The sequence below is a fragment of the Centrocercus urophasianus genome, unplaced genomic scaffold (assembly GCF_019232065.1).
Source record: "Centrocercus urophasianus isolate 14NV4802_14NV808 unplaced genomic scaffold, USGS_Curo_1.0 seq_22, whole genome shotgun sequence".
Taxonomy (NCBI): domain Eukaryota; kingdom Metazoa; phylum Chordata; class Aves; order Galliformes; family Phasianidae; genus Centrocercus; species Centrocercus urophasianus.
This window is the reverse complement of record NW_024884778.1, coordinates 17,845,120-17,867,028: the sequence shown is the minus strand read 5'-3', so window position 1 is coordinate 17,867,028 and position 21,909 is coordinate 17,845,120. Positions and strand designations below refer to the sequence as shown.

General features: G+C 47.7%; 1 long non-coding RNA gene across 1 annotated transcript; it reads left to right on the top strand.

The window, feature by feature from the left end:
• The first annotated feature begins 9,788 nt into the window (after window positions 1-9,788).
• LOC122162913 lies at window positions 9,789-21,203 on the top strand. Its single transcript, XR_006169735.1, has 3 exons — window positions 9,789-10,002; window positions 12,733-12,968; window positions 20,670-21,203. It is a non-coding gene; the product is annotated as an uncharacterized LOC122162913 (long non-coding RNA).
• The last annotated feature ends 706 nt before the right edge of the window (window positions 21,204-21,909 follow it).

Genomic DNA, 21,909 nt, shown 5'->3' with positions numbered 1-21,909 from the left:
AGCAGAGACATCGTTCAGTGATACCTTCAGAAGCCTGCAGCAGAGGACCACTGTTAGATCTGCCTTCTCTGGCTGATGTCAGGGAGGAGAAGGATGACTTGGAGTTGCTCCGGGAATCAGACACCGCCTCCCTGCAGCGAGGGCTGGTGGAAGGGAGAGCAGGCAAAGCACTGCCAATTGCCTTCATCCTCATAATCCTTCACAGGTAGTGGTTGCAAACACAGGCAGCGTTGTTCTGCCAGGAGCCAGCCAGCTCTATCATTAGTGCAGCTTTTGGTTGTTGCTAAAGCCCCAGGAGCCTCATGGTGCGCTTTGGATGGAGGGCTGTAGAAATGGGTTTGAGTGGGAGTAGAAGAAGTGTCTCCACTGGAGACGCTCCATGCTTTAAAACATGGGTGTCCAACCTTTTGGCTTTTCTGAGCTGTGCTGAATAGAGAGGAATTATCTTGAGCTGATGTTAGTTAGGTGATGAGTGATGAGTGTGCGCTCAGAGCCCAACTGCCTGGCAGGAAAGGGATGTGTGGTGGTGCAAGGCAGGGGCAGGCAGAAGAACAGGGCTAAGCCAGTAGGGAACATGTTCAGCTCCCACCACATCTGCCCTGGTGATGGACACAGGCCCCAGGCCAGCCCCTCCACCCAGTGATAAGTGTTGAGGAATGCTCACCAGGTGGAAAAGCAGGAGATAACGTAGTAGCTGTGACCAGGATCCCTGGGGTGATGCTCCTGGGAGCTTTGCTCATTGCTGTATTATACAACATTGACAAGTCTGTGCAAATTTCTTTGTAGCTTGAGTCTTTGGTGTGAATCAAATCATTACATCCAGCTGCTTAATTGCTATTTGAGGATGGGAGCTGAGAAATCAGATGGGTGAAATGGTCAAGTCTGGGCTATCCTGAGAGTGTCCACCTGCTTCAAAATGGAGCTGCTGTTTGCTGAGATTCTTGGAATTTGGTAAAGCTTGGAAAAGAGAAAGCTCTGCTTAAGCCCTCTGGCATTGTACTTTCTCCTGGCTGTCCTGGACTGAGTTCCCAAGGAATCAGGAAGGAACCTGGGTGGAACAAAACCCATTTTGGTCCAAAAGGAGGCACAGGGTGAAGTTGTAGATGCAGGTCGCTGGCAGATAGGTTTCTGTGTTGCTTTTCCTTCCCAGAGTGTGGAATAACTCCTGAGTGCTCAGACAGTATCTTCTCTTTTGGTGGCCAAAACTGCAGAGCAGCAGTCTAATTGCATGGGAGATCTTGCACCAGGGCTTTGTTCCCATGTGTCATGAGGGGAAGCATCAGAACCCTGTGAGCTATGGTTTTCCCCTGGAATTGCTTCAGCTCTGCAAACTTCTCCAAGTATGATTCCCAGACCTGGGGGCAGGTTGCCAGCCCTGTGCTAGGGGGCTGCTGGAGCAGCCAAGCTTTGGCTGGCAGAAGCAGTGAACTGGCTGATGCTATGAAGTTTAGGCCAGCACAGGCTTTGGGATAGCTGTAGCGCACAAGCTGTGGTATTTGGATGAGTGAAATGTCCCTAGTTTGTTAGCATGCTTCTTTTCGTGCTGCCTGTTCCCTCCATTCACATGATTCTTAGTGGATCTCAGCATCCTACCTAGGAGATGGACAGACAGACAAAGTCAGCACTGGCATGGCAGTAAGCAGGCTTCAGCCTGATGCAGTTATGGTCAGCCACAGGGAGCTTGCTAGGACTGGGACACAGACGCTCAAGGAAGAGACTGATAATAGCAGCATGTGGTTTCTTGGTATTGCTGAGGGTGCATTAACTTTTACCTTTTCTCTGTAACCCCAGCCCTGATGCAGCAGCACATTATGCAGAGGACGGGGGAGCTTGGAGGGTGAGGCTGGATGGAGGAGCAGCAGCTTTCAGTGCAAAGAAACAGGACACAGGCAATTTGTTTTCGTTCTGTTTCACCGCAGATTGCTTTCATGTCTGCAAAAAGCAGAGCAGGGTGTTTCCTTTCTCTCTGTGTTCCTGTTCTCATAGAACCAGATTGGGCTGTAAATTCCCCATCCCCTGCATTTGGTTTGGTGGCTCTGTCAGAGTGCAGGTACCTAGAGAACCAAATCCTTGGCCAAAGGCTTTGCTAGCTCCAAGTCTCTCCAGAAAACATTTGGCAAATGCTTCACCTCTGTGCTTCTGCTATCTTTAGTTTATCAGCCCCAAAATGCACGTCGGCCTCATCATGTGCTTAGCACTGCTGACTGCAGTACATGCACAAACATTAAGTAACTTGCTGATACTGGATCTGTCATGGGCTGATGGGATTAGGGCTCTTTCTTTCCATTTGGGTCACCAAGTGCATTGGGTTGGATATTTAGATTAGATGCTGCCCCAAACTGATGCCAGGTGTTTGCCCACCACTGTCAGAAATAGAGGGAATATTGGGGGATTGGAAACCCAACTCCAGAGCTAGATTCTTTCAGAGTGGAGCTCAGCTCTGAGGAAGGGAAGAGGCTGGACTGTCCAATAGGTCAAGTAAGGTTGTAGGTCTGGCACTTCCCATCAGATCACTTCAAATCCAGCCTCGCGTGCACTTTGCTTCTGATTTAAACAGCATGAATGAATCTTTTCCAGCAGGGAAGCTGTGTTGGACTGGGAGCTATTAAGGTGATTTGAACACCAGAGCTGATAGTTTCAGGTAACTGAAACTTAACTTTGCCATATAAAGCATTATTGTCCTGCCTCAGCAGTCCTCTGTCCAGGAGCACAGCTGCAGGTGAAATAAATGCTCCTCTTCCATTTTCTTCTTTTCTCTTTCATTCCCTTTTTTTTTTTTCCTTTTTTTTTTTTTTTTCTCTCTCTCCTTTTGTTGTTTATTTAAATATGGGGACCTTGCCCTGGTTTCCTGGCGTTGGTCGTGACGGTATGGTTGGTGGGATGCAGACCCTGAGCTCTCAGAGGGAGCTGGGGCACAAGGCTCTGTGGTGTAAACTCCCTTTAATCCTGGGAATTGCATCCCAAGCAGAGCCACTCATAAGTGTGGATTTAGCTCAGATCCAGGCAAAATTCTGTCCCCATTGAAGCTGAATGGGAACTTTAGCTGCTGGTTTCAGAGGGATCAGGACAGGCTGTGAGCACATCCGCCCTGTCGAGCTCAGCAGCCAATTCCCCGTGGGATGAAAGATTTGTGGAGCAGTTAAGATGTCTGTGGATACCCTGCCTGAGCTTTCTCCCTCCACCTTAAGGCCAGCCCAGGCTTTGCTCGCATAAAAAACTCAGCCCCATAAAAAACTTCAGCCCCCATAAAACCTCACTGAGCAACAACCACTTCTGGTCCTTCAGCTCCTTCTTGAAACCATCTCGTGTCACAGAAACGGTCACTGTGTGCAGCCAGTGTGAATGCCAGCTTCCACCGGTGCCTGCTGTGGATGTGGAAGCAAATGGCTCTGGGACAACTTTCCACCTTGAGTGGAAAAGCACTGCCATCAGTGGCATCATACCAGGGTTGTTTCTCATCCACAGTGCCATAGGGCTGGGTAAAACACTTCTGCACAGATTGAGCTGCCTCGCTGTGTTCATAAGATAGGTTAAAAAAATGAAAGTACGTATCTGCAAACCCAAAAGGATAAACTCAAAGCCCAACTTGTAACTGGGAGCAGATTGCCCCACTTAAAAAAAAAACATAAATAAATTAAAAAATGGTGTTTGAAAGCTTGTTTTTAAAATTCTTGCTTCAGGCTGGGGCTGATGAAAAAGCAGAGGGACGTGTGACGATGCTCCAGCCCTGCAGGTGCTGCTGGTCCCCAGGTGCTTGGAGCTATGGGATACTGCTCAGACCTGCCTGGAGGCCACAGTGCCCAAGTCTTACAGCCAAGGTGGTTTTCAGGCAGTGTAGACTGTTGTATGAAGATGAGGAAATGGTAAGGAAATATCCATGTATATGCTTTTTCTCTTAAAAAACAAACAAAAACAAAAAACAAACAAACAACCCCCCCCAAAACAAACAAACAAACAAACAAACAAACAAACCCTTACTATTTTCCTGAATTCCTCACCCACTCATGTAATTGGAGTCTCAGTTTAGCTGGCTTTGGGTGCGCTCAGAAATCCCCGGGGATTTTTTCTGGCTGGGATGGGATGCTCTTCCTGCTTGTAGCTAGCCTACCATGCAAACACTTCTTTTTGTTTAGTTGCATTTATTGATTTGTCCAAACACACAGCAACCCGAGTGTGTATTTATGTATGTGTGCTCTAATGTCTTCCAGAAGCTACTCCTTCCACCCCTGCAAAATAGTTTGAGGATGATACAAGAGCAATAAATATTTGGCCAGGGGGAATGGTCTGGGTTGAATGAATGGAAGTTGTGAATGGAGACGGCTGTGGCAGCGCTGATCTCACCGATGTGAGACCAGAAGAGCAGAGGCAATGCCCCCATGTCCCGAGGGAGAGGCAAGAGGCAGCTTAGGAATGTCCCTCACTCAGGCAAGAGGCATCGAGCCCTATCCCAGTGCTTGTGCAGGCCTGGATTGAGGTCTCGATGGTTCATTCCCAAATCCACGCTTACCTAGAGGGGATGGGAAAGGGAAAGCAGTGATTTGCAATCCATGATGAGAACTAACTGTGCTGTTCATCAAGGCTTTCATCACAGCTTCATTACAGAATGCCTAATTCGTAAGAAATTAGATTGCTTGAGGCTGAAATAATGTCACTTTATCATAAATTCCCAGAGAAAGCCTCAGGGACTGTGTTCCTCCTTAAAGCTGGTCAGTGTGCTCGTGAAATTCTACACATGTGGTTATGTTTCCTGACATGGTCTCAGGAGCTAGCAGAGTTTTAGTATTTTTTGTAATTTTTCAAGCATCTTCTCTACAAGCTACTCAAACTTCTGCAGGAGAATGTTATTGCCATTAAAATCAAGCAGCTGCTTTTTAAGGGACTAGAAATAAAACCTGAAATTAAATCCAGGAATAATCAAATCATCTGGTTTTGCAATCAATTCAAAACCAGAAGTTTTCTTGGAGAAATGTCTCTTTGAAGCATTGTCATGGTTATGGATTGACTCCTCTAATTCCCAGCACAGCTACAAATCACTTGCTGTTTGGGCAAGAAGACATGCACAACTGAGCTGGGCGCTGGGTTCCCATCAGCAGAGGTGTCCTGGTGGTGGATGGGTTGTCCTTCAGCCCAGTATTGTGTTCTCAAGCAGGGAAACGACAATGGGTGACAGGAAAATGTCCCAGGGTGCCATTGCTTGGTAGCTCTTCAGTTGCTGTTAACACACCTGTTTCGTTGTGCCGCAGCAAGAGGCTCCAGGTACAGCTTTCTCCTCCTGCCGTTCTTCCCACAAGCAGTAGGATGCTCCAGAAGCTGCTTTGCATCTGCTGTGTCATTTTCTCCTTGGTCTTTTTTTCAGACACTTGGGTTTTCTGATTAAAACGATCACAATGATGGGAAATGGTTTTGACAGAAGACTCAGCCCTTTCTGTTGCATGCTCTCAGCACTGAAGCAGAAACCCAAATATTTTCCAGATTACACACTCTTCATCTGCCTCCATTGTGGGTGCTGGAGAGATGCAAGAGAATTTCCCTAACAGCCAGTGGGAAACTTTGCTCTGGAGACAGTACTGTGAACTTTCTTCTTACCCACACAATAGAAAGGGAGTCTCCAAATTTGGCAGAAGTTGAATGATTCAGATTTTCAAGCCGCAGCTGCAAGCAGCTCAGTGTGGGACTCCATGGACCGTGCAGCCCTGATGCCTTACATCCCTCCTGGCTCCCATCCTTGCTTCAGCACATTTGCATCTCCTCTGTGGACTGCTGGTGTGCCAGGACTCCACCGCTCCTTGACCTGAATTTCCTGCCCTTCTGGGCTCTTCTTTTCTCTCTACTGCCTGTAATTAGGGGCAAATCTCAAACAACGAACCCATGTGGGAGTGGTAGTTAACGTGGCTCAGGCTGGCTGGGAAAGACCTCAGTAAAGGACTCCAATCCACAAGGACCAGGGCAGTGATACCTGAGGATGGGTGTGAGTCTTTGCCTTCTCAACTCAGTGTCCCTTGGTGTGTATCAGACCACGATCCCAAGATGCTCCAAGTCATGTGTTGCTTCTGTAAGTTTTGACCTGCGCATCCAAAGCCAGAGATGCCAGAAAAAACTCATGTTATCTTTTACAGGGGGGCAGAGCTGGGGGCTGGGTCTGCTCACATTTCCACAATGTGGATCAGATGCCAACATAACATTGTTCTTCTTCGCCAGTAGAGATGCATGGCCAGAGAAATTAGGCCAAAACATGGAGTTTTACTCACTTTGTCTCTTGAGAAATCTCACAAGCTGTCTGCTCCCATCTTGTACCTAGATGCCTAGAGGCATGCCCTGGCATCAAGGTTTCTTTCCATATACATCAATCCCAGGATGGAATTTTTCCTATTGGAAGACTGAGGTTCTTAATGTCTTCTTTACATCTGTCTTTAATAATCAGGCCAGTTATCCTCAGGGTACTCAGCCCCCTGAGTCTGGAAGGCAGGGATGGGGAGAAGAATAACCACTACCACTCAGTTCAGGAGGCAAAAGTTAGGGGCCTGCCGCTCCACCTGGAGTGTCACAAATCCATGGCGCCAGGTGGGATCCACCTGAGGGTACTGAGGGAGCTGCCAGAAGCGACTGCAAGCTGCTTTCCATCATTTAGCAGCAGTCATGGCCAACAGGGAAGGTCCCAGGCCACCAGAGGTTTGCCAGTGTGCCACCCACCTACAAGTGGGATCAGAAGGAGAATCCAGGGAACTACAGGCCTGTCAGCCTGACAGGTCACGGAGCCAATCATCAGCAGACACAGGACGACCAGCTGATCAAGCCAAGCCAGCATGGGTTCATGAAAGGTACGTCCTGCTTGACCAACCTGATCTCCTTCTACGATTGAGTGGTGGATTAGGAAAGGGCTGTGCGTGTGATCTGCCGAGACTTCAGCAAAGCCTTTGACTGTGTCCCACAGCATTCTCCTGGAGAAGCTGGCTTGTACAGGTACACTTTGTTGGGTGAAAAACTGGCTGGAGGGCTGGGCCCAGAGAATGGTGGTGAATGGAGTTAAATCCAGCTTGCAAATGGCTTCAAGTGCTGTTCCCCAGGAGTTGGTGTTGGGGCCTGCCCTGTTTAATTGATAACTTAGACATGGGGCTTGAGTGCATCCTCAATAAGTTTGCAGATGACACCAAGTTTGGAGGAAGTGTTAATCTGCCTGGGGTAGGAAGGCGCTTCAGAGAATTGTGGACTGGCTGGATGAATGGGCTGAGGACAATTGTATGAGCTTCAACAAGACCAAGTGCTGGGTCACACACTTTGGTCACAACACCCTCAGGCAATGCTATAGGCTTGGGGCAGAGTAGATGGAAGACTGTATAGAAGAAATGCACCTGGGGGTGTTGGTCAACACTCAATTGAATGTGAGCTAGCATTGTACTCAAATGGCTGAGGGCATCCTGATTTGTATCAGGAACAGGGCAGCCAGCAGGAGCAGGGAGGTGAGCATCCCCCTGTACTCAGCGCTGGTGAGACTGCACCCAGAGTACTGTGTTCAGTTTTGGGCCCCTCATTACAGGAAAGACATCAAAGCCCTGGAATGTGTCCACAGAAGGGCAACGAAGCCGATATGGAGTTTGGAGCACAAGCCTTATGAGGAGCAGCTGAAGGGATGAGGCTGGGTTTCAAAGTAAACCCACAAGGATGTGCTCGTTGATCTGTTGAGGAGGAGGAAGCTACTGTGTCATCTCGTGCAGTGGCAGTGAGCACACCAGCGTTCCCTCACTCCCTCATCGTGTGTGTGGTGGTGGGGAGAAGCTCTGCCAGAAACCAACCTGCTACAGGAGATTTGAGAGCTCCATTTCTGTCTCCACCTGCCTGGGAAGGAGTCGGCACTGTCCACGCCTTCGTGCCTAATCTCCTGAGCTAAGAGAACTGGGACACTTGTGGCTTTGGTGATACACTGGATAGCTTGTCCTGTGTTGTAAGGGATGAGAGGAATAGCTATGAGGCTGCTTACTGTTTCTGGGAGGACAGACTTACACTGGGTTCTTTGCAGGAGGCCTGGAAGGGAATGACCCAGGCCAAGATGACTGCTTACTGCAAGCACAACCAGATGTTATCCGAGGTGCTTGGCAAGATTAATGGGGAAGAATGAGAGGTTCTTAAGGTAAAGGGAATTAGGCTGGCAGATGACTGCACCATCTATGTGCAACCTCGTCTAAGCATATTTATATAAATCATGTGAAACTCAAATTAGAGTTTCATCCATCTGCTCTGCAGCAAGTCACTGTTCTGCTGGCAAAGCATGCCAAGAAAATGCTCTTAAATCTGTAAGATCAGCCTCTAGCTGAGGAAACTTCATACCCCAGAAACTTCATACCTCTTCATACCCCAGATCTGGTGGGGAGGCTGGGGTTTTGGGGCAGGTGAGTTTTCAAGCAGAAGAGCTGTGTGAATGTCCAGGTATTGCTCTTAGAGCTGCAGCAACTGGGGCAGAATGCAGGGGAGAAAAAGAGAAAGCAAGACTCAGCCGCATTCACATGGGTAACAGAGGTTTGTACTTACTGACCCAGTAACTATTTCTGAGCAGGATGGTGTCAGGTAGGTAGGAGGAGAGCAGGCATTCTTTGCTAACCATGCTGTCCTGCCCAGCTCTTTCTTCTCCTGAAGATATTCACTAAAGGCTGCAGTGCCCAAACACCGAGGTAGCCTTGTGCTGATTTAGCACATTGAAGACGGTAGGAAAATGCCCTTTGTTGTCTCTTCGCATCTTCCCATGTTTCCTACTTGTAACATCTGTCTCTTACTGGACTTCTTTATCCTTTCTTCCTCAGAGAAGCAGACAGTCGTTTGCTTTAGAGGCCAGTAAAGCGGTTGGGGGGAGCTTTTTGGCACCTGGAAGCATTGCACTACAGGCAGATGTGGCCACGCTTCTGTCTGCCCTCATGCATGGTCACCATCAGGGAGCGCGCTGCTTGTACAAGCATCCTGCTGGTTTCCAGGTCTGTGAGTCAAAGTTCTTGCGAAACTTGAGCAGTTCATACATCCTTAGGCACGGGAATGGTGGGAGGAAGGACACAAAGATGCAGACCATGCAAGGTCACAGGAGAACAGTGCCTTATGGAGACGAAGCCAAGTGACTCAGCAAGACGGATACTAGGCTTGCTTCCGAAGAAGAGAGATTTCTAGGAAGCAAATCTATCTGCACACATGGGTGGTCTCTGAAAGCGGTGACTCACTGAGCAATCTTTTGACCTTCTGCCTGGCTTTCTTGGCATTTGCTGCTTTTCCTGTCATTAAAAACAAGATCCCATCTTCCCCGTCTCCCTGAATTGAGGATTTCAGCAAACAGTTTGGAGACAAATAAGTGAAGATGACACAGCAGAGAAACAGTTGGTCAAGTCTGTAAGAGATAGAGCTAGATCTAAATACAGCACAGCCTTGTTGGTATGGAGAGCAGCATATGTGTCTCAGTGGTTGGATTGCTTTGTGTGCTCTGTTAGGTTTCCTTAACATTGAGTCTTCCTATTTCTTTCCTTTTTAGCAAAGCAGCAGCAGAGTCTCACCAAAAGTGTTTTCAGGCAGAAGAGGGGAAGGGCTCCAAGGAGGTGATAAAACCCTGTGTCCTCTTTGTATCAGCTGGCGGGTGGAGGCAGATGTGTCTGGATGGGATGGTAAGAAACCAGGAGGCAGAGGCCACACGTGCCTCACTAGAAGGAAGTCCCCTGTGCTAGAGAGTGGATGTTTACTGATGACTGGCGCATGCTCTTTGTGGGGAGGGGCAGGGAGCAGGGTAGGGGAAGTCCTGAGGGTTTGGCAGCAGATTTGCCAGCTCTTGACTTCATCCGCAGCGGGGCTGGGCCCTGTGGGATTGCTGGCTTCTCATCTGTCCTTGCAGGTGGAGCTATCTTGTGGGTGGGTGGCAGGGTGCAAATTGCTCCAGAGGGTTTGTGAAGCAGAGGGTTGAAACAGAACTGGGGGCTCTGCATGCCAAACTGCTCCAGGCTGGCTTTCCATCAGGAGACATGGATATAGCGAGAGCTGGTGAGTTGCTTTGATTATTCTTGGGAGATGCTCAGAAAGATACTGCCCCCGAGCACTTCACAGGCTGTTTGGCAGAGAGGAGAGTGCAAAGGCACTCAAGCCTGTGACTTGAACATGCTGCAGTGTCCCCAGACCGTAATGTACAGTATGTCTGTGAGTACCTGAGTAGTCCTGCACATCACAGTGATGCTGGCTACCTTGGGCTAGCACCACAGTTTGCTTTTAGCTGCTGCTTCTGCCTAGTGAAGACTGGGGTGAAGTTAATAGGAAATGAAGAGGTCAGCCTGCACTGGAAGAGTCAGAGACTGTTGGAGCCACCAGCAGAGAGTGGTCCTTAAATAAAGAGGCAAAGGACAGTGCCCGAGCTTCTCTGCCTGCATCCACAGAAAACAAGTGGGAAATGATGCTGTCTTGGTCATCTGCTTCTGAGCTCATTATTAATGCCAAGCTTGGAAGTTAAAAAAAAATCACCAACAACAAGATAACAATAAAACTGTAGTTCAAGAGCCTTGATCATCTAAAATAGAGATAGTTGAAGTGCTTGTGTAAGATGTCTTAAATGCCCTTTGGAAGCCTGGCCTGGCTGAGAACCAGGAAGTATTTATTTCCAAAAGGGCTGAGATTAGTTTTCTTTTAAGGAGTAAGAAACAGATATTATAAAACCGGAACCTTCTATGATACAAAACTGCTGCTAGCTTCATGGTTTTACTGAATTCATTTTTTATGAACGGAACTTTAATTTGATTTGCATCAGTTCTCCCCCACTTCCCCTGTGCAGTGCCAGCCTGTTTGTGTCTGGGAGGCTGGCAACACGCATCTCAAGTTCCAGCCAAGTATGTATTAAAGTGCAGTTGCAATTTGCTGAAAACCAGGTTTTAAGATGGAAACAAATAATCAGAAGCACACAAATTAGTGCATGTCTGACAACAGGTTGAGCTCTGTACAGACTTCTACAAAGTTGGTGACCACAGGATGAGAGTGATTAAATCCTGAAGCAGCAGCTGAATATTGGCTGTAGCAAGTCAGGTGGAATAAGTGTTGGGAAGGAGCAAATCTGGACAGGTTTCACAAGGGCTGCACTCCTAGAATTGAGATAAAACTGTTACATTTCAGGGACTTTGTGTAAAATGCTGCAGTTCAAGATTCAGTGCCTTGGCTGTGCTTGGTCAAGATGCATGAGCACTTGATGCATGCATGAGCACTTCCAGTGACGAGACAGCCATCATTTCTTGGGCAGTGGTGGGGCACCACCAATCCCATATAGTTTTCACCAGTGTAGAAGTGTTTTCTGTGGTTTCCTACTCTTGGCACTGGTTGTTTCTCACACTTCTAGGCTCAGATAGTGTGGGATCCCAGCCCTCCCATGCCCCTTGGTGGACAGCAGCTCACCTGGGTGGCTTTCCTGCAGCAATTGGTACCAAAGTGGTTAAACATTCTTCCTGTTGAGTGCCTGCTTCTTCCTGTGTGTGTGTAAGCAAGTGAGGCACAAAAGCAGCATAGATTGTTCTTCTGCACTCATGGTGATAAAAATTGCCTTGGAGACATTTGCACTACTGTACATTTTTAGGAGTGCCAGCAGGAAGACTGCTCAGAGAGGAGGAAACCCAGCCAATGTGGTGCCAGCACTGCCCCTTCCTCGGGTTCTCTTGGAGAGTAAATGCAGGGATGTTTTTGTGCCTATTTAGGCAGAGGGAAGGATCCTCTGCAGGAAAACCCCATCTGTTGGTCTCCAAGAGAGCCTTTGGCCGAATGGCTCAGCCTGCGCTGCACACCCCGAGTTTGGGCAGGGGCTTACAGGCCGCAGAATTGTGCCTGGACCTGTGAGAGTCCTTCACCCTGCCAGTGATGCTTCACTGTAATGGCCTGATTTTAGTCTAAAATAGTTTTTTTCTATTCCTTGATGCCACTTTATCTCAAAAAAATGTTTATCTTTAAAACATTTGCCGTTGAATTGGAATGCCAGAAAAACAATGTCCTTCTGTAAGCCAGAAAGAAACTAGCCCTATGTGTTTCCAATGCACCTTCTTCACCATCAAGTCTGAAAGAAAGCTTCTAGTGCTCCCAAATCTCCCAGTTGCCAGAACACCACAGATACTGGTGAGAAGGGGTTTGCAAGAGCACATCTCCATGATGTGCTTCCCTTGCACTGCTGTTTTCCAAAGATGCAGAAAATAAAGGTGTGAGACCACTGAGCTCAGCAGTGCTGTGGGGCCAGCAGGAGTTGCAGGCACTGTCCTTCTTCCAGCCAACTTCTGGTTTTGAGTAAGTGCTGTCCTTTTGGTCCTTGCACCACACTGTCCCTACTTTGAGAATGAGCTTTCATCTGAAAGGATGATGGCTGGGCCTGTGAGGAGTGATGTGTGGTGTGGTGTTAGGACTGCCCACCCTCTGTTGACATTGAAATGCCTAACCTCAGGTCAGTTTTGACGAGAAATAACATCTCTTCTTATCTTAGTTAGTTGAAAAGTTGGCTTCTCTCAGGTTTGCCTGTGCTTTTTGGTCCTAGCAGCAACACCGTTCCCTACCCCAAAGCAGGACTAAGCATCCAGCCTGTGACCAAGAGCTGCGCACAACTTCTGCCACTGCAAGAAAACAGTGCTGATATGGTGACCCTTGTTTGCATAACTGCTGCTTGCAGTTCCTGCTTGACATTTCAAGAGCGATTGTAAGAGCAGGGGATACGATGATGGGGCGCTGGGCAAAGTAGATTAATCTTATCCTTGTTGGCAGGGCACTAGGATGTGCAATGGGCTGTCCTCTCTCTTTTTGGAAGTCCCAGTTGATTCACACCAGGATCCACAAACAAGAAGCCCGACAGAGTTTCACCACGATTTGGGCATTCCTGGGACTGTCTGTGGCAATAGCAGATCTGGACAAAGGTGGAGCATTTGGCTTTTTGGGGTAGTACGTCCATCGCATCGCTGGGATGGGACCTGACTGGTGTTAACATCAGGAGGAGAAAGCAGGTAGGTCTGGGCAGGGGAGAGCAGCAGTGACTCTCCTGCAGCCCCTCTAAGCACTCCCCGCCTTGTGGCTGTTGCTGCTGCTGCATCTCAGAGTGCTTGAGAGCTGGCAATGATAGTGCTAACCCCAAAGGCTCAGCTTTCAACTGTCAGAAGCATCAGAAGCATGAGATTTGCAGCACAACCTTCTAAGAGTTTCTTTTGAAACAGAAAATGTTGGAGGGGTGGAGAAGGGTAATTCTTTGCATTTTACATCCTGAGCTTCTTTTACTTTATCTGCTGCTGCTGTTGCAGTGGTAGGAAGCACTGTGTTGGTTTTTTTTGTTTGTTTGTTTTTTAATTGGTTGGTTGGTTTTAATGTGAAAACAGATATTTGAGGGGTTGGTAAGCAGAAACTTGGCCACTGGAACTGACAGCCCTGGGCTGTGCCTGTCTGCAGCCATCAGATGCCTTGGTTTGACATCTGGTTGCTTTAGAGACAGATAGCAGAGCAGAGCACTTTAATCCTTAACCTAAGCTAAAAAAAAAAAAAAAAAAAAAAAAGAAAGAAAGAAATTAGAATGGAGAAAAATAAACAAAGTAGGCCATGACAACACAGTGTGAGCATCTGAGATCCGCTCCTAATTAACAGCAGTTCCCATCCCAGAAATCATACCGTTCAGCAGAAGTTAATCATCTTTGCTCATACATACAGTGCTCTTCAAGAGGGAATGAGTCACCCTCATTGAAATGTCTAATGTTATGAAATCCAGTGTGACTGATGTAATAGACCCAGCTAAGCTCTCCAAATTGGCTGGGAGCACCAACAGAAATGCTCAGCCTGTGTGTAAGTTGACTCCATTGAATTTTTTGTGTTTGCACCCTGGCAGAGTTTAGCCTTTAGAAATTAAAACAAACTCACAGGGAACGGCCAAAGAAGGAGTTGGGTGAACCTGTGACGAGGGACTGGTGGCAGAGGGACAAGTAGAGGCCAAGAGCACTGGTACCACCAAGCCTAGCGATCCTCCTGGCCTGGAGTTGTCCCCACTTTTGGGGCAGAATGGTCGCACTCGAATCCCAGCATTCTACATATCTAAGCATTCACAAGCCCGGGTATTTATGCTCCATTCTGTGGTTCAAAGAGGAATGTTGGCTGAATTCGGAGTTAAGAACCTGTCTTGGTATCAGCTGTTCCTTCTTAAATTAAGTACTGTTACCTGCAAATGTTTCCTTCGAGCACTGGGTGCCATTTGCTTGGCGTCCTTTGTTTAAATGTCACTGTATGAATTGCTGAAAGTAATTTAAATATGTAAAATCACGCTCCACAAATCTGAGTTTATTTTGAAATGCCAAGCCACACTTGTAGCTGATGCAACCAATAACAGCTCCGCCCAGCACCCTGAGATCCTGTCCCAGTTCTGTAATGTTTTGCATTTCCAATACCTTTCACTCCACAAATCTGGGCGCTGAGATTTCTTTTTCAGTGCACGACCACTTCGCCAATAGCTTTTACTTGACCTGAATACTCATGGTTTCCAAGGAAATAATGTTCCCCTTGGGAAATGCCACCTTCACCCAAGACTGTCCTTTCCTGACTTTCACAAGAAAAGCTTGGCTCTGCAGAAGTCGTAATTTCTCCAGCTCCTGGCAGTAGCCTACTCTGATGAGCTGTGCTCCCACCAGGGCTCATCCCTGCTGCCACCTGGCTTGTGGGGCTTTATGCTCATGCCTCCAAACGCCATCTCCCACAGGTCTCCTAACATAAGGTCCAAACTGCCTTCTAATCATGCAGCCTGCAACTCCCCAGAACATTTATTTTGCCACGTGCCCTCCCTGCTTCTTTCCATCCAGGGTTGAGTCTTGTTTCTGCTCCCCAGGACATGCTTAGGAATTGCCTGGTCACTTCTCTCTCTGCCTGCTCTTGCCTTCCTGTTCAGACCAGGAGTGAAGACGGTGACACAGACACAACACATCTGTGCAGTAATAGCAGGATCTGTTGCAGGATCTTGTTCTCCTTGGGTTTTGTGTCCCCAGGATGTGTGTCTCCCTTCTTGCAGCAGAGGTCAGCACGGTGTGTGGGTAAGGAGGAGGAGGGAACCCGCATCTCCTCTGGGATAGAAGGTTTGCTGTGCTGTCCCAGCTTGTCATCTGCTCTGCAAGACCAGATAAGCCCCCTTTCGAAACTCTTGCCCCTTTTTATGATATTTGTGGTCATTAAACCAAGGCAAGGAGAAAATGCTGGTCCACTGTGTAACTCTCAGATAGGAAATGTATGTTTCAAAGCCTATTCCTTTCTTCCAAGCCCATCTCTCGGTCTAATAAATGATGTGAGCTCTCTTACACCCTCTGCATGTCCTTGGGCCATCCCAGCGATACCAACTGCATGTGGAAACAGTTCTATGGGGAAAAAAGCCAGCTTAGTTGTGCCCATGCAGATGTGTGTGAGAGCAGCCCTTTTATAGCTGTGTGCATTGGAGAAGAGTGTGAAAGCAGGGGACAGCTACCACAGGACAGTTGAGTTCAGCATCCTGAGAAAAGGGTAAGGCAAAACCAACCCCGGATCAAAGCATCACAATTCTGGACTTCAGGAAAGCAACCTTTGGCCTCTTCAAGGATGTGTTTGGAAGAATCTGACGAGATATGGCCCTGGAAATAAGAAGAGGTCTGAGAGATGTAGTATATATTGGAGGGTGTATAGCAGAAGAAGGTAATGACAGTGCCTTCTAACAGGATACAGGCACTATGAAGCGAGTAATGAAGGAGAATTGGCTTTCCAATTACTAGAGACAGCTCAAGAAAAGTGCAATCCCTACCCAGAGGGATGTTGCTCACTTATCTGGTAATCCTTAAATGAGGGTGAGGAGGGGTGGATCCTGGCTCCACCCTTCCAGTCACTCAGGTACATTGCTTGCACCTCAGCTCCCCTTCTTAGCCACCCCTTCGTGCCTGGTGTTCGCCTGGCAATTAGGCTGCAGTGGGTCACCTCCTCCATGCTCAAGAATGATCTGTCCCTGTGTGCAGGGCATCGGGCACAGGTGGAAAATCTGTATGAGTGGACAAGGAACACTTAACGACATTCAAACATAAAAACAGCATCCGGGAGGTGGAAGCAGGGAGAGCTGACATGAAAGAAATGTAGGGAGATGTGGGGATGGAGATGGGAAAGTCAAAGTTCATCTGGAATTGAATGTGGTGATAAACCTGATGGGAAAGAAGTCTTCTTTGCTTCAGTCCTTACTGGCAAGACCAGCTTTTGGGAATCCTAAGAGCAGAGAAGAAGTCTACAGCAAGGAAGAGTGACCTTTTAGTGGGGAAGGATTCGGTCAGGGAACATCTAAATAAATTGGACATACACATGGCCACCGGCCCTGATAGGGTTCATCTATGGGAGCAGATGGGATGGGAGCACACTGTCACTGCAAAGCCATTCTTGATTATCTAAGAAAGGGCACGTGATTGGAGAGGGAAGGGGATTTCCTGAAAACTGGAAGAAAGCAAATGTTACTCGGAAAGGAAGATCCAGGGAACCACAGCAGGGTTGGCCTCACCTTGATGATTGAGATGGTGGAGCAAATAATCTTTGAAGCTGTTTTCAGCTATTTTTAAGGGCAAGAAAATGATTGGGAGTAGTCAGCCTGGATTTACAAATAGGAAGTTAGGCCTGACCAACCTGACAGCCTTCTGTAAGGCAACAACCAGCTTGGCAGGCAATGACTTTAGCCAGGCTTTTGATGCTGTCTCCCGTAACATCCTCACAGCCATGCTGATGGAGTGCACGGTGAGGTGAACCAAACAGGCTGAATGGCTGTACTTAGGGGGTTGTGGCTAGCAGCACAACGTCCTGATAGAGGCTAGTGGTGTGCTCTAGACGTTGATTCTGGGGTCAAGACTGTTGAAGATCTTTATTAACGACCTGGGTGGCAGGAATTGCACCAGATGGTACAAAACTGGGACAGCTGATCCTCCAGATGGTTGTGCTGCCATTCAGATGACCTTGACAGGCTGAAGAATGAACAGAGAGGAACTTCATGAAGTCCAACAAAGGGAAATTCAATGTCCTGCTTTTGGGAGGAACACCCTGTGCACCACTACATGGCCTGGGGGACCTTGTGGTCAACAAGTTGACCATGAGCCAACAATGCATTTGCACGGAGTTAGGAAGAGCATTGCCAGCAGGTTAAGAGAGAAAAAGGAAAAAAGTTTTGATTCCTCCTTTGTTACTGAGCGCTAATATGGCTGCACCATCTCAGCATCAAGAGGAAATCCTTGCCATATGGTGATGAAAACAGTGCTGTTGCACTGGTTCAGATGTGAGGGCTGCATGGATAGGAGAGGGCAGATGCAGGTTTAGGACCTGGTAAGGAAATGGATATGAACGTGCCAAACCAGAGCAAATTGCCATTGGTGATGCTGGTGGAAGCTGGACTTGCACCTTATGAGTGTCACAGCTATTTCTTGCCAATGCTTAGGTCAAGCTGTGTGATATTGCTGAGTATCCTTCTTCTAAGGATAGGAAAAGGGGAAGGGTCCTGCTCAGGACTGGGCCAGTGGCTTCTGAGACCTGGCCTGATTTCTTCTGTGCTGATCATGTTCTTGCAGGTCATATATTTGCATCCAAGAGCTGTGAGTGTGCTCACGAAGGTCAAACAGGCTGGACTAGTGACCAGAAGGGACAGCTGTTTTTTCTCACAGAATATTGCCTTTTGGATAAGTGCACTGAGGAAGGGAGAAGGACGGAAGTTCTCCCAAGAGACATTTTGCATTCAAACTATTATTATTTTTGTTTCCCTAAACTAATTTTATGGACTAAAAAAGAGCTGGATTCCCTGACCACCAGCATTAATGACATAGGGAGGAAAACAGAGAACTCATTTTCCAATGCTCTGAAAGGGGATCCAGCCCCTTGCTCATGAAAAACTTCTTGAAAATGGCTTCTTAGGTTTTGCTCAGTCTTGTTTATTCACAGCGAGGAGAAACAAACTCAGGAAATAAAGCATCTTCAGGGATCTCTTGCAAAGCTTTGCAAGGAGAAGACAGGCAGTGAGTCCTCAGCGAGGACAGGAGGCTGTGTCTGACCAACAGTAGGCACCAAAAACCATCCAAACCAGAACTACTATTTCACTGGAATGAAAGGCTGTGAAAAACAGTTGACTAACACCACACACATAGAAAACGGGCAGAACCACGCAGGCTTCTTCCACAGTATCTGTGCATCAAACAAGGATTTAATTGGAGAAGTGTAGGGTTTCATCCATAGGCAGAGGTGTGGTGCACCAGCACATTCCTGGGTGCAATTCCGATCTTCTTACAGTGTACATCCCCAATAGCTCTGCCAAAGCCACCAGGGCTGCTTTGGCTGCAACCCATCCAGGAGCACTCTGAGGAGCTGCGGCTGCCCAGCTGTGCCAGGAAAGAGGTCCTGCCTCAGTATTTGATCACTTTGCTTGAAATCAGACCCAGCAAGGCAGTGAGAAGGCAGCAGATCCCAAGTGCTGCTCAGCCAGTCTGGCCAAGTCAGGGTTTTCCCATACATCTGCTCCCCTTGCTCCAAACCTGCATCCCAGCAGCAGCCTGGGAGGGATGAGCAATCAAATCTCACCCCATCAGCAAGGGTGGGGAAAAGTTGGGGAAGCAAAGCTGGGAGCCCAAGCTCATTTACAGAAGTGCCTGGTGAGTGATGAAGCCACTTTCACAATTGTTTCCAGTGAAAAACCTGCACCAGGAAGCTTGCCTCTTAGCCTCCTTGAAAATAAATATTTCTCTGCAGGAAATTGCTTCTCGAAAACTGCCTGGATGCCTGGGAGAAACTGCCAAGGAACTGACGTGTGTGGAGGGTGGGTGGTCACGTATTCCTAGCCTGCAGAGCTGGGAGGTGATGGGGTGCAAATGGGAGAGAGGGGAGGCAGTCAGGGAGCACCACAGGGTCTTTTGGTTGTTCCTCTCTGCCTGCCTGCTAACTAAAAGCAGCCTTCTCCTATCACACAAAATGAGGAATGATTAGAAATGAGGCACAAAGATGTATATTAAATTATATACTGTGTATTTTGTACCCATCTGGTTGAATTTGAGGCTGCCCTACTGGCTGGAGGACTATTTCATCTTTCCTCCTTCCTCTGCTGGGTTTTATAGGAAGTCTTGGGGACATCCCAAGCTGTCATTTAGCCAGTTGTCCCCAAAAGCAGTGTGAAAAAAAGCTGGGCTAATTTCTCCTGGATAAATTAGATTTTGGCTCTGCAGACTGGATTTTTTTTATTATTTTATTTTTTGCACCCAGGCAGAAGCAAACCCTTTTCTGCAAATATGTGGAAGTTTCCTCAAACTGAAGCTGAAGCCAAACTCTTCCTGGGCGCCCAGAGAAAGGACAAGAAGCAATGAGAAAAAATTGAAGCTTGAAACATGACATTTAAGCATAAGAAAACACTTCTTCTCTTTTAGGGTAATCCAACATCATCAGGTTGCCCAGAGATGGTGTGGAGCCTCCATGCTCAGAGATATTGGTGTACTCAACTGGGACGAAGTCCTGCTGTAGAGAGGGACCTCCAGCCTCAGTCTGTATCTGCTAAGAGTCGCTTGTAGAAAACAGAAAAACCAAGTTCTTGGAGCCTTGTTTGTTGCTGTGGAAGCATTTAAAGGGAAAATAACATCCGCTTCTCCCGTAGGCTGCAGCACTCTGTACAGCTTTACTTTCCCATGGCAGTCGCCAAGCTTCTAGTTGTACCTGGGGGGACGTGCATGGTGGGCAGGGCAAGAACCAGCCCAAGGGGAAGGCTCCTACTCTCAGCCTCCATTGGAAGGCCAAAATCTGGGCACAGATTTTCATTGGAGCTCTTGAGGGGTCTTCTTAACCTTGAAGATGCTTTCCGGGTCTGATGAGGGGCAAAGATGACGACAGAAAGTCAGGTGGACGACAGGGATGGAGATCCACGGGGAATCAAATGTAATGTGCAAGGAGGAACACCAGTAGAGACTGCACAGTGTGAAGGCACCGGGAGGCTGCACGTGCTTTGCCTGCACCTCCTTTTAAACAGGAGGGGTTGGGTGCCTTCTTTCTGCTTGCTTTGCAGTGGGGCTGTGTGAGGAACAGGGAAATCTCTTCCTACTTCCAAGAGAGATGCCTTCAGATACACAGGTGCCGCTGCACAGGGATGGCTTTGCTGCAGGAAGCAGAGCACAGCATGTCCTCCCGCTTAGTGCTTGTGGGTGCCGTGCTTTAGCAGGCCAAAGTCACTTGACATTGCTCTAGTGGGTGTCTGAAGCTAATGAATCCAGATTAGGCAGTGCGGAGGCTGGGGAGCTCGATTTCTGCTGAATATGCATAAAGACAAATATGAATTCTAAAATTGTGAGGAAGTATTTCTACCCTGGCTCAGCGCTGATGTTGATAAAAAGAGTCACAAATTAGTACAGGAATAGGAAGAAAAATTGGGCTTTGTCTTTCTTGTTTGTTTGTTTGTTTTTTAACTGCTAAAACCGGGCATCTGTTTTTCTACTAGGAGTTAATTTCTTACATGCAATAGTGAAGCATGGAGTAAACTATCAACATGTGCCCTTCCCTGGCAGAATAACTCCCACCTCAATTAAGTAAATAGGAAGAGGAACTGAAGTTAAATTTAAAAAAAAAAAAAAATCCTTTGTATTGAAGAAAAATGAAGGTGATTAAATCAGGAATTTGGCACTGCAGGGAGGATGCCAGCATCAGATTAACCCTTCTGTCTGGTTTTCTAGCACCTGAGTGCCTGCAGAGGTAATGAGGATTCAACTAGCTCTACTCTACAGATGGGAAAACTGCAGTACAGAAAGCAGCAATTTCACTGAGCGTTACAGAGCAAAGCAGAAGTCACCCTGGTGATTCAGATGGCTTGTGAGCCAATTCCCAGCTGAAATACAGCCCACACAGTGCTGCTTGGAGCAGCTCATGGTTGAAGTGCCAAGGAGGAGCATCCTCTCTGGGTACTGATGGATGCGCGACCACAGGCAGGTGAGGGCACTTACTGAAAGGAGCCTAGTGGCTTTATGAATTGATATCTGGGCAGTGAATAATAGCTGGTACATGATATTAGATGTTGAAAGCAGCTGACTGAGCAGTGAGAAGATGAGCCCTTGGGAGATTTAGCAGCTACAGCCCAGAGCTGCTGGGGCAGAGCTGACTTAATGTATGAGACCAGAAGGAAAATCCTTTCACAGTGCAATGCTGTTGAAAAAGTGCATACAAAAAGTGCATACTAAAGAAAAGAAAAAGAAAGATGTATTTTTTGTTTTTCAGAGTAAGAATGAAATGTTACTTAACTGTCTAGCTTCTGACTGCAAGTACTTTTACTTTAGTCTTCAGATGCTTGGAAACCCTATCCCACACCTAAGCTGCATACCATCATAGACTCATAGATTCACTAATGTTGGAAAGGCCAGTATAATCATCTGGTCCAACTGCCAACCTATCTCTACCGTGCACGCTCATGTCCCTCAGTGCCGTATCTACATCCATCTTGAACACCTTCAGGGATGGCGACTTCACCACTTCTCTGGGCAGACTGCTCCAACATCTCACCACCCTTTGATAAGAAATTCTTCCTAATGTCCGAACGGAATCTCCTCTGGCATAACTTGAGGCCATTCCCTCTCATCCTATTGATGATTACATGGGAGAAGAGGCTGAACCCCACCTTACCACAAACCTCCCTTCAGGGAGCTTTAGGCAGCAATGAGGTCTCCGTTGAGCCTCAGCCGCTCCTCATAAGGCCTGTGCCAGAGCCCTCATCAGCTTCTTTGCCCTTCTCTGAACCCGCTCCAGAGCCTCAATGTCTCTCTTGTAGTGAGGGACCCAAACCTGAACACAGCACACGAGATGTGGCCCCACCAGAGCTGAGTACAGAGGGTGATACCTCCCTGCTCCTGCTGGCTGCACTGTTTATGATACAAGCCAGGATGCCATTGGCCTTCTCGGCCCCGGAAGGCCTCTCTAATTTTC